The sequence below is a fragment of the Chiloscyllium plagiosum genome, chromosome 21 (genome assembly GCF_004010195.1).
Source record: "Chiloscyllium plagiosum isolate BGI_BamShark_2017 chromosome 21, ASM401019v2, whole genome shotgun sequence".
In the NCBI taxonomy this organism is placed as follows: Eukaryota; Metazoa; Chordata; class Chondrichthyes; order Orectolobiformes; family Hemiscylliidae; genus Chiloscyllium; species Chiloscyllium plagiosum.
This window is the reverse complement of record NC_057730.1, coordinates 55,067,054-55,079,484: the sequence shown is the minus strand read 5'-3', so window position 1 is coordinate 55,079,484 and position 12,431 is coordinate 55,067,054. Positions and strand designations below refer to the sequence as shown.

The window sequence follows — 12,431 nt, the reverse complement described above, 5'->3', positions numbered from 1 at the left end:
AATTAAACTCCATCTGCCACTTCTCAGCCCATTGGCCCATCTGATCAAGATGCCATTATAATCTGAGGTAACCTTCTTCGTTGTCCACTACACCTTCAATTTTGGTGTCATCTGCAAATTTATAAATATATCTCTAATGCTCACACCCAAATCATTTATATAAATGATGAAAATTAGTGGACCCAGCGCTGATCCTTGTCGCACTCCACTGGTCACAGGCCTCCAGTCTGAAAAACAATCCTCCACCACCACCCTCTGTCTTCTATCTTTGAGCCAGTTCTGTATCCAAATGGCTAGATCTCATATTCCATGAGATCTAACCCTTGCTAACAAGTCTCCCACGAGGAACCTTGTCGAGCATCTTAGTGAAGTCCATATAGATCACATCTACCGCTCTGCCCTCATCAATCCTCTTTGTTACTTCTTCAAAAAACTCAATCAAATTTGTGAGACATGATTTCCCACGCACAGAGCCATGTTGACTATTCCTAATTAGACCCTGCCTTTCCAAATACATGTATATCCTGTCCCTCAGAATTCCCTCCAACAACGTGCCCACCACCGAGGTCAGGCTCACCAGTCTATAGTTCCCTGGCTTGTGTTCACCACCCTTCTTAAACAGTGGCACCACGTTAGCCAACTTCCAGTCTTCCGGCACTTCATCTGTGACTATCGATGATACAAATATCTCAGTAAGAGTTGCATGACACTGTAACCTTTTGCTATAAATTCTGTGTCTTATGCTACAACCACCTGATGAAGGAGCAGTGCTCCGAAAGCTAGTGTTTCCAAATAAACCTGTTGGACTATAACCTGGTGTTCATTTAAATCACAAGCTTTCAGAGTGCTGCCCCTTCATCAGGTGATTTTAAATAAACCTCTTGGACCTTAACCTGGTGTCATGTGACTTCTGACCTTGTCCACCCCAGTCCAATAACCGGTACCTCCACATCTCTCTAAACCTGTTGGGGATAGGCCAGGAATGTTGGGCTAGCCAGAGATGTCCAGACATTATGCCAAGAATAAAAATAAAAATATTTTGTCCAATTCATGAGCCAGTCCAAAATCTGCAGGGGAATATTTTTCAGGGTGGCTTTGAACAGAAAACTAAAGAAGTGTGCAGCTTAGGGAGTAAAGATCTCCAATTCTTGGCTCTGCAAATTGATCACAAAATTAACACGCTCAAAAGAAGCAGGATTTCTATTGTTGCATTTTTGAACCATTCTAAGTGTTGAAATATCCATGGTAAGGAAGGCGGACTTTAATTTTCCATTTCAGCTCCACTTTTATAGAGATATATCCAGCTTCTACAGGAAGCAAATTTTGGATTGTCAGCACTGTTAGGATTTAAAAATAGGAACAGCTCATTAACATTTCCGTATGCCCATCACGATGTCCTGATTTTTACAACATGGTTAGCCTTTTGAAGGAAATTAGCCCAAACAGGACCAAATAAGGAAAAGCCCTAGTCATCAAGGACAAAGCTGAAGATAAGCAATCTGCTTTGAGGCAGTCGGGGAGTCCAAATTGCATGACAATAGCCACGAAGCAATCCTGTATTTGTAAAAAAAAATTCAGAACTTCATTGGCAATTTAAAACTTCTGCCTCCCAAGAATGGGCAAAAAGTGTACCAAATACTTTGTGAAACTCATTGCTGGTAAGGTTTCCTATTCTTGGGATAAAGATAATGCACTTTTCTAATTGTTACATTCTGCTGAAGTTCAGGGAGAGAAAATCTGATCTGGACTAGTTCCAGTTCTCTGTTACCAACTCATATCAGATTCAAGTTGAATTATTTTTGAGTCCCTTGAGCTGAAATGGGTGGGATGTAATTAATTCTTGTAAATTTGTGAGTTTTAAACAATGCTTTCCTGTAATGAGCTCAGGCATGTTCCATTTCTAGCTATGTTTGTCACAAATATCGACAGCTGTCACACTACTCTCAGTGTGAAACGAGCCAGGAGCTAGGGAGGAAGTTACCTCAGTGATAAAGATGACTCTAACTAAATTATAATGAGTCCTGATTAATTAAGCTGGTTGACAAATTAAATCTGACAATGTTTCTTAAAATGCTTGCAGTTTAACAAATGAGTAATGTTCTTTAACTAGGTACTAACCAGGAAACCAGTGTCTGTAGTTAATTCTAACAAGGTTTGTGGCTAATCCCTCATCAGGGTACTTTTTGAGAATCTGTTACAACAGTGAAGTGTAACAAAACTTTATTGAAACATATAAATGCAGTGCCTTTACCTGTTCAGACAGTAGGAATGCAGCTCCGAAATATTTAAGTCTGTAGTAGCCTGGCTGAACTGAGTAATGTTTTTGCACTGAAATCAGAAGGTGATGGTTCAAAATGCACTCCCAACTTGAACACATTATCGACTGGTGATGTCTCATAGTCTTGTCAGAATAATGAGATGTATCTGGTAATAACCACCTACTTTAAAGGCAATATATAAATGCAAATGGTTGTTACTGTGCCATTCAATTGAAGGAATATTATGGATAATTTGGAATATCGGCAATGATTAAAGATTTTCCTTCATTATGTGAAGACAAGGAAGAGGTTTTCTTGAGTATCCTGGATATCATTTCTCTTTATTTGATTCATTAGCCAATCATCTCACTGTTCTATGGGATATCAGGCTGTCTATGTTATATCTAACATTTCAGAAGCATTTAAGAAAGAGTCATAGAGATGTACAGTGTGGGAACAGACCCTACGGTCCAACTCGTCGATGCTGACCAGATATCCTAACCTAATCTAGTCCCATTTGCCAGCACTTGGTCCATATCCCTCCAAACCCTTCCTATTCATGTACACATCCAGATGCCTTTTAAATGTTGTAATTGTACCAGCCTCCACCACTTCCTCTGGCAGCTCATTCCATACACATACCACCCTCTGTGCGACAAGTCAGACAGCATGGTGGCTCAGTAGTTAGCCCTGCTGCCTCACAGTGCCAGGGACCCGGGTTTGATTCTAGCCTCGGGTGACTGTCTGAGAGAGTTTCCTCTGGGTGCTCCGGTTTCCTCGCACAATCTGAAAATGTACAGGTTAGGTGAATTGGCCGTGGGAAATTGTCCATTGTGTTCAGCGGTGTGTAGGTTAGATGCATTAGTCAGGGATAAAATGTAGAGTAGTAGGGGAATGGTCTGTGTGGGTTACTCTTCAGAGAGTAGATGTGGACTTGTTGGGCCAAAGTGCCTGTTTCCATACTATAGGGATTCTGTGAAAAAAAATTGCCCCTAATGTCCCTTTTAAATCTTTCCCCATCTCACCCTAAACTTATGCCCTCTTCCAGTTTTGGACTCCCCTACCCTGGGGAAAAGACCTTGTCTATTTACCCTATCCATGCTATTCATGATTTTATAAACCTCTACAAGGTCACCCCTTAGCCTCTGACGCTCCAGGGAAAATAGCCTCAGCCTATTCAGCCTCTCCCTATAGCTCCAACTTTGGCAACACCCTTGTAAATCTTTCCTGAACCCCTTCAAGTTTCACAACTTATTTTCTGCAGCAAGGAGACCAGAACTGAACATAATATTCCAACAGTGGCCTCACCAATGTCCTGTACAGCCGCAACATGCTGTCCCAACTCCTATACTCAGTGTTCTGATCCATGAAGGCAAATGTGCCAAATGCCTTCTTCACCGCCCTGTCTACCTGGGATTCCACTTTCAAGGAACTATGGACCTGCACTCCAAGGTCCCTTATGTGAGATGCTTTGAGATAAACTAAGACCATCTTCCATAACCCTTTCATGAAATGTGGGAGTCACCGGCAAGGCCAACAGGTATTGTCTGTCTCTAATTGCCCTTGAACTGAGCAGCGTCTTGGCCATTTCAGCAGAGAATCAACCACATTGCTGTCTGTTGATGTGGACATGAATGCAGCCAGACAGAGTAAGGATGGCAGATTTCCATCCCTACAGACCATGAATGAACTAGATGGGCTTTTAAGGCAATTGATGCTGGTTGGCATGGTCACCATTATTGAAACAAGCTCTCAATTCCAGATTTATTGAGAAGATTTAAATTCCAGCCGCTGCCATGGTAGGAATTGTATCTGTATCCCAGAGTATAGGCCTGGATCCCTAATCCAGTGACAATATAATTGTGCTCCCATGTCTCCCATTATATAATCTTTAAATAGGTATTCCTTTTAAAAAAATCATTCATGGGATGCAGGCATAGCTGAGCTAGCATTTATTGCCCATGTCTAATTGCCCAGAGGGCAGTTAAGAGCCAACCTCATTGCTGTAGATCTGGAGTCACATGTAGGCCTGCCCAGGTAAGGATTGTAGTTTCCTTCCCTAATTGTTTTCTCAACAATTGACAATAGTTACAAGGTCAGAATTTCCTCCATCGCCCATAGCTGAATTTGAAACCAAGTATCTAGGACATTATCAGAAATGACTGGAGAAGCTCAACAGCAACGGTGGAAAGAGGAACACAGTTAACGTTTCGAGTCCAGTGACCATTCCTCAGAACCAGAGCATTACCTGGGCCTCTGAATTAAGAATCCAGCTCTAAATCACTAGACCATCTCATCCCACTCTTCCACCTGTCCCATTAACAAGGACTTGAATAGCAACAGAGAGCACGATTCTCACCAGTCTAGGGACATCTGCGCTTGATTTAACCCGAGTCAGTGTATCAGTAGACATGAAAATTATTATCAGTCTAATGTCAAAGAAAAAATGGAAAGTCTAAGTTCGAACTTGCAAAGAGTTCCAGTCCAGTTTCTCTGAATTGTGAAAGCTGAGATAGCGTATTTATATTGTTGGACCCTGCTTTGATGTTGGTGCCTTGTAAGGAGAAGCTTTGAGCTGGACCCTGCTCTACCTCCCTGTCTGCTTGAACTCTGCAGATCCATGCAGACAGGTCTTCTCAAGGGAGAACAAGAGGGACCATTTTATTGCTAACAGAGAGAGCCAAGTCAGAGGGCCAATGTTCATACTGAGAAGGCAGAGTACAGCTTATGTGGTACAATATAATCGATAAATCTCTTACTTCTCTTCGCATGAAGAAAACGTATGCTTTTGTTCTTTCTTGTTGAGAGGTGGCTGACAGTAGCAGCCTGTGTACTCAGTCCCTAAAGAAGTTATTGGTGAGGCACCTTCTTTAGTTGTTGCACTGAGTAGTCCCTATTGCTAATAGTAAGGGTAGGGGTTCCCAGATTTTTGACCCAGCAGCAAAGCTGGGTTTAATGTCTTTGTAACTTTTCTGGAACAGAATGGTACAACTGGGTGGCCTGCTCAGCCATTTCAGAGGGCCATGATGTGTCAAGTCTGTGGTCCAGGTCTGTGAGACTGGAGTCACATGTAGGCCAGACTAGTTGAGGACAACGGATATTCTTCCTGAAAGGACATTAGTGGATCAGATGGGGTTTTTAGGACAGTCTAATAGCTTGAGATTATGTTGAATGGATTGAGTTTAAATTTCATAATGGGATTTGAACCAATGAGCATAGAAACACCAGGAGCCTGGATCTCTGGATCATGAGCCCAGCAACAACTCCACTATCTTGTGACCTGTTATAAAGCAGAACCAAAGTTTTGCCTTGATGTATGTCATGTTGTGCAATTTGATAAACAGACTGCGATGGAATACTCCCCACTTGCCTGGATACAGGCAGCCCCATCAACATCCTGGGTGCTATCATTCACAAGAAGCTGAACTATCCATATCAGTACGGAGGCAACAAAAACAGGGCAGAGGCTAGGAATACTGCAGCACATAACTCACCTCCTGACCCCTCCCCCAAAGCCTGTCCATCATCTACAAGGCACAAGCCAGGAGTGTGATCAAATACTCCCCACTTGCCTGGATGGGGGCAGCTCCAACAACACTTAATAAGTTTGACACCATCCAGAACAAAGCAACCTGCTTGGTTGGCACCACATCCACAAACACCCACTCCCTCCACCACCGACACTCAGTCACAGCAGTGTGTACTATCTACAATAAACACTGCAGTAACTCACCTTAGACAGCACCTTCCAAACCCAGGGTCACTTCCAGGACAAAGACAGCAGATCCATGGGAACACCCCTGCAAATTCTCCTCCAAGCCACTCACCATCCTGACATGGAAATATAACATTCACTATCACTGAGTCAAAGTCCTGGCATTGTGGGTATCCGTACACCTCAAAGACTGCACCAGTTCAAGGAGGCAGTTCCCCAGCCCCTTCTTCAGGGCAATTAGGGATGGACTATAAATGCTGGCCAGCCAGTGATGCGCACATTCCATGAATGAGTCAAAAAAATAAACTGTCAAGTCCCTTATCAAAGTGCTGAACCCTTTGCTTTGCTGCAATGATTTGCATATATACATTGGGAGCAAAGTTACTATGAACAGGAATGCTAATATTTCTGGTTTGAAGCTGTGAGGTTGTTGGGCTGAGAGATATTTTGTAATCATTCTGTACCAGGGATGTTATGACACACCTGTGAAACAGGTGGGACTTAAACCCAGCTCTCCTGACAGAGGTAGGAACACTACCCCCCAATGCATTGCAGGAGCTGCTTGGAGGATCACATTCTTACATCATTTCATTTTTGCAATTAATAACTTGAACATCTCAGCTGAAGTTAATTTGCTTTTAGATCAGCCAGCCTACAGAGGGAATACTCAGCACTGTACTGAATCAGGAGAACAAAGCTCATTTCAAAATGCTACTTTAGCACCAGGTACAACAGATTACTGCAATGCCTTCTAAGCGATGATAGAATTGATCCTCAGTACTAGATTGCCCGATAGTGAGCTACACTTTGTGTTGTGGTCGAGCAGAATTGAATTTGGGTGAACTAATGGGGACACTGGAATTGGCCACAAGCAAGGCTTTCATCCTAATGGACAATGATCTAACAACAAATGACAGGTACACCCCTCAGACAAGGGGAGAGGTTGAGAAAAAGAGTTCCTCATGGTTACCTCAGCCAGCGGGGGAACAGAACCCACACTGTTGACATCACAAACCAGCTGTCCAGCCAACTGAGCTAACCAACTCCCTCTACCCCGACTAGATCACCTCTCAATGATGCCTGTTATTACTCCTGGTGGCCTTGCAACCAGTATAACAGTGAACTACTGCAGATGCTGAAAATCTAAGCTAAAAAAACAGAAACTGCTGGAGAAACTCAGCAGATCTGGCAGCATCCGTGGAGAGAGACAGAGTTAACATTTTGAAGACTCCTTTCCAGTTCTGAAGAAGAGTCAATCAGGAAGGAAAATGATGAAGCTCCTTTACAATCAAGGTGGAGCAAATTACTGCAGGCACTGGGATCTGAACTGGAAACAAATGCTGGAGGTCACAGCGGGTCAGACAGCATCCGTGGAGAGAGAGCAGGCTAACGTTTCAAGTCTAGATGACTCTTCATCTTTATAATCAAATCACCAAAGCCACAAAAGGCCTCACACCTGAGAAAAGGTACAAAAACAATAAAATCTCAAGTCTCTTACCTGGTTACAAGTGAAGCAACATCGATAGCTTTTAAGAACTTAAGCAGGAAATGGAAGAAACACATCGCTGACCTAGTTTCAGTTCAATACAAGTTGCTGTTAACTGGGAGTTAAATAGGACCAGATTAAAGGCAAAGAAAGAAGCAGATGGTCATAGAATGGAACTTGAGTTGGGCTTAAAAATGACATCTTCAAACCAGACAATTAAGGGTTAAACATTAAGGATTAATTGCTCATGGCAATAGGCAAGTGGAATACAGAGGACCCTCAATTATCTGAATATCGATTATCTGAATTTTGGATTATCCGAACAAGATCACAAAGTCCCGCTGCTTGGCTAAACTGTTATCTGGAATTCGATTATCCGAACATTCAATTATCCGAACAAATTACTCCCCACCCGTGTTGTTCGGATAATCGAGGTTTCGCTTTAATCCATGAAAAACACGCCTAACACAAAAAACAACAACTGAAGGAACTGCAGATGCTGGAATTGAGAAACAAAAACAGAAATTGTTGGAAAAACTCAGCAGTTCTGGCAGCATGTGTGGAGAGAAATCAGAGTTAATGTTTCAGGGGCCCTTCGAACATTCACTCTGTTTGCTCTCGACAGCAGCTGCTGGACCTGATAGAGAAAGGGCGTGTTTTGACTGGGAGGTGACCACGTGACACTGAATTGTCTGTGAGAACCATCCTGTTGAGCAGTTACATGGGGCCCGCCTGTTTTGAAGGTTGGGAAAGTTCCTCAAACATTACAAAATGGAGATTCAATATATAATCTTACATTTGGAACGCTATTAACATCAGGGACATTTTCCCACTCAGCGGAAGTTGCATCATCGGGCTGGGGTTCACAAGATGGATGCCATGAAACCTGAGACAAAGCTCTGAAAGCCACAGCTCCCAGATGGAGAGAAGGCATCATGAGACTCACTTGTCTGTAAACATATAGAATCCCTACAATGTAGAAGCAGGCCATTCTGCCCATCGATTTCACATCAACCCTCTGAAAAGCTTCCTACCCAGATTCACCCTATCCCTGCATTCCCCCTGGCTAACCTAGTCTGCACAATATCCCATGGCCGATCCACCTTAACCTGCACACCTCTGGACTGTGGTAGGAGCCCCACACAGACAAAGGAGGGACATGCAAACCCCACACAGACAAAGGAGGGACATGCAAACTCCACACAGACAGTCACCCAAGGGTGGAATTGAACCTGGAGCTCTGAGGCAGCAGTGTTAACCACTGATCCTGCATGCTGCTCCAAGGTTGTGTGTTATGTAGTGTAGCTAATAAATTCACTCATTAGTTTGCATTTGTCTGTAATACATATTAACAAGATTAATATGAAGCAGATGTATTAGCTTAAAGTGCCTGAGCCTAACAACAGACCAGGAAACTGGGATTTGAGGTTTGTCCTCATGTCCCTGAAAAATGTATGGTAGGGTTTGGGGCCTGGCTTTGCTGCTCCTCTCCCTTGTAAAATTGCTGTCTCTTGTATGCAGCTGTAAAAGTAACTGTTTGTTGTAAACTGTTTTTGTAATTTGTTTGGAAAAAATATAAACAACAGACCAGGTTAACTCTGATTGGTCAAACTGGTGAAAGACTGTCTCCTGTTTTGTTGAGTTGAAATGGAGCTTTGCCTTGACCAATCATTGTCAACCTGCCTGCATTAGAACTTAAATCAATCCTGTCAGTTAACTGCCAATCATCATCAACCGATATACTCTCCATGACGAGGCTTCTGAGTTTGTCAACCAATCAGCATTCTCCTGTCGTACTGTTTAAATGTTGGTTTTGCCACCCGGGTGTTTTCCTATCTTCCTGGTGGTGGAAATTGAATAAATATTCGTGCATTGTGTCTTTCACTGTGTCTCACACCTGCACACACACACCATGGGTGCTGGGGACAAAATAGGCACTACCGCACTTAGGTGGTAGTGTGGGGGTTAAAAGAAAATAAACAGGAGTGTCAACATGATGTTCTGGCTTAGTTGAAAAAAAAAGAAAAAAATAAACAGGAGTGTATGGTAGTGTGGGGGTTAAAAAAAAAAAATTAAATGTTGGTTTTGCCACCCGGGTGTTTTCCTATCTTCCTGGTGGTGGAAATTGAATAAATATTCGTGCACTTTGTCTTTCACTGTGTCTCACACCTGCACACACACCATGGGTTCTGGGGATAAAATAAGCACTAACGCACTTAGGTGGTAGTGTGGGGGTTAATAAAAAAAAGAAAAAGAAAAGGAAAAAAAAAATATACACAGGAAGGGCAGTGCTTGTCACTGGCCACCCGGGGAAAAAAAAGAAGAAAAAAAAGAAAAAAAAAGAAAAAAAAAATTTAAATGTTGGTTTTGCCACCCGGGTGTTTTCCTATCTTCCTGGTGGTGGAAATTGAATAAAGATTTGTGCACTTTGTCTTTCACTGTGTCTCACACCTGCACACACACACCATGGGTTCTGGGGATAAAATAAGCACTACCGCACTTAGCTAAAAAATGAAAAAAAAGAAAAAAAAAATTAAATGTTGGTTTTCCCTTTAAATGGGTATTCTTGCAAAGTATGCCATTGAGTGCGATCTGAAAAGCTTCAACAATTAGTGTCACCTTGCAGCAGTACTAAGGAGGGAGAAAGAGCAAATTGCTGCAGACACTGGACTGTACTAAAGACAACAAAATGCTGGAGATCACAGCGGGTCAAGCAGCATCCAGCACTTTTTTATTTTCACTAAAGAGAGAGAAACCTTGATTTATTTTTTTCCAAAGAGCCATATATCTCTCAAACCTTTCAGTTCAATTTCGCTTTCTAAAGCTGGGTTTAATGCAGTGATCAGGACGTGAAAACAAATCAATCTACATCCAATGCCACTTTGTGTGTTTGAGAAAAGTTTTGTGAATTTCAAAGATTATCGAAATCTAGAGCTTGTAAAGTATCTCGGGAATCCAGATGCCAAATACCAGGAAATTCAAGGATGTAGCTGGTGCCGAGCGGAGAGATTTTGCCTTTTATGGTGCTGCAGGGTTGAGCAGAATACTATGGACATTATTCATGTCCATGTTCATGCAGATTGAACCAAAGCCAAAAATAAAAGTGAAAGCCTCAAAAATTACTTCCAAAAGCAAAGTTTATAATTACGTGGAAAGGAGAGCTGATTAGAAGCAAAATGAAAGAGTTCACAGAGAGATTAAGGATTGATTTAAGGTGATTCAACCATAGTAGCAATCTGACTGATCGTGTTATTGGAATTTGCAACTGCAGAGCTGACCGTTTGGTCTCACGTTAACATCGGGGGCAGCGGCAGGGATGGAGTTGGGGTCCAGGACAGTCCAGTATAGCCAGAGAATCCAGGAAGATCCCACCGACCTCAGCAGTCAGGCCTCAACGTTCCTGGATGCCTTCCCATTCCCAGCCTGACACGCCAACTGGGTTAATGAGCTGAGGCAGGAGTTTGGCAGAAGGAGGCTACCCCGGGGAGGGGGAGGGGGAGGGGCAGAGGGTTTTACCTGTGGGAATGATATGTGGCTGTCTGTGCTGAAGCCTGGGGAGAGGGCTCCCATCAGCAGCTGAGGGTGGGCTTGGCGCAGTGGGTGGTTTCAGTTTGCCATTGGCCAGAAGGGGAGCTGCAGACATAGATCCACGTGAGGCCTGCGGGGGACGACTTAGCTCAGTTGGCTGAATAGCTGCTTTGAATCAAAGGTTCAATTCCTGCTCAGGTTAGGAATATCAGAATTAGCAAGGACTGCAGATTGAGGAAGAGAGTTCCAAATCTCTGCTACTCTTATCCAAACAGTGTTAGGCCATTTAGCCCCTCAAGCCTGCTGCACCATTCCATTAGAACCCGGCTGATCTGTGGCCTAACTGCATATGTCTGCCATGGGCCCTTGATAACCCTTGCTTAATAAAACAATGTCTACCTGAGACTTGAACTTAACAAAATTATCATAAAGGACTCTCCTTCTTAGTCTTCCCTTGCCTGGGGCATGATAACCCTCAGGTTAGACCACCAACGGCCGTTTCTCTCTCTCTCTCGCTCTCTTACCTCAGGCAACTGTCTATGTGGAGTTTGCACATTCTCCCCGTGTCTGCGTGGGTTTCCTCCTGGTGCTCTGGTTTTCTCCCACAGTCCAAAAATGTGCAGGTTAGGTGAATTGGTCATGCTAAAATTGCCTGTAGTGTTAGGTGAAGGGGTAAATGTAGGGGAATGGGTCTAGCTGGGTTGCTCTTCGGGGTGTCGGTTTGGACTTGTTGGGCTGAAGGGCCTGTTTCCTCACTGTAAGTAATCTAATCTAATCTAATCTTTCTCTTTCTCTATCTCTCCCTCTCTCTATCTCTCTCATGAGAAAGTCGCCCTATGACCTGGTAAAAGTATTGTGGCTTTACTTTGGGCCTAGCGTAGGAAAGTGGGACTAATGTAGGAAGTAGTGTATTTTTGGCAGTACAGACTCGATGGGCCAAAGAGCCTCTTCTGTACTGTATGATTCTACGTTTCCAGGCCTACAATGTGTTGCTAACATAAAACCGCCATGCCTGAGAATGCGGTGGATGTGTCCTGAATTGAGACATTAAACAGGGAATTTGATGGTTACTGAAAAGGATAAAGAAGGCAGGAGAATAGTACTTGGTGAGACTGAAAGCCAGCACAGACGTGATGGGCTGAATGGCCACTTACTGCACCATAACAGTGATTGGGAGCTCTCACTGTAGTTTTAGCGCTGCTTTCCACTGACCTCCAACCTTGGTGACTCCTGCTTATTAATGTCCAATCTCAGCAGTGAAGGCAGCTCTGTATCTCTGTCTGTGGGGACTGGAAAATCCACAAAGGGGAAAGAGGAGGAACAGCGAAGAGAAAAGCATCAGGCAAATCCTTTGAATCTTATACCCCTCAGCCAGCTGATACCACTATGGGGGTGACAGGGCAGGGGAGGGGGTGACAGGTCTGGGGAGGGGGTGACAGGGCTG

At 43.5% G+C, this 12,431-nt stretch overlaps 1 protein-coding gene across 1 annotated transcript in view; it reads left to right on the top strand.

Moving 5' to 3' along the window:
- LOC122560465 (myosin-11-like) overlaps positions 1–12,431 on the top strand; it is a 107,174-nt gene that overhangs the window by 71,365 nt on the left and 23,378 nt on the right. The gene's annotated exons all lie outside the window — the stretch shown is intronic.